This window comes from Nanorana parkeri, unplaced genomic scaffold (genome assembly GCF_000935625.1).
Source record: "Nanorana parkeri isolate BGI_ZX_2015 unplaced genomic scaffold, ASM93562v1 scaffold2243, whole genome shotgun sequence".
Lineage (NCBI taxonomy): Eukaryota > Metazoa > Chordata > Amphibia > Anura > Dicroglossidae > Nanorana > Nanorana parkeri.
Genome location: NW_017308511.1, coordinates 54942 through 55656, shown reverse-complemented (window position 1 = coordinate 55656; position 715 = coordinate 54942).

Below are 715 nucleotides of genomic sequence, written 5' to 3'. Positions count from 1 at the left end.
GGATCGGGGTTACCACTTATGGGACAGGAAGGTAACCCCGAGCCACACTCGGGAATACCGCCAGGGAGGTTAAAGCCCACTAGCTGAGGGGACACATATATGCATTACACTGGCAGGAAGGTGTTGAACACAAGTGCTTTTTTTACCACTACTTTGTACAGCCTTTTTAAAATAACAAGTACAATTAGTACATTAGTACAATATAACACTTTGGGTTATTAAATAGTATTTGTTAATGGAGGTCTATAACTGTATGAGATCAAAAAGATGGACAACCGAGAAGGAAAGTGGGACAAAGAGATTTGGTTCCAAAAGAGGGACCTTTTGTTGGGGAGGAGTTTTAGACAGGGAACTGGGGAGGTGGAAGATGGGTAGAGGAGTTTATTCTTCAATCTTACTCATCACCTTGATCCCATTCTTGCAGCTAAGTAGATACTAGGGTTGCCACCTTTTTCTTCAAGCGAAACCTAAACACTCTAGTGCTGCACGGAATTTTTTTGGGAGAATATACAGGAGACAACCAGGAGAGAGAGAGACCGAGCAGAGCCAGCCAGGAGAGAGAGCAAGGAAATAATTAGTTAGAAAGCCTTACACTGACCGCCAATGTAACGGAGGCATTCTCAGCGACTGCCAATGTAACAGATGTATATACACTGATCAGCAATGTAAAGGAGGTATATACACTGACCAGCAATGTAATGGAGGTCTATACACT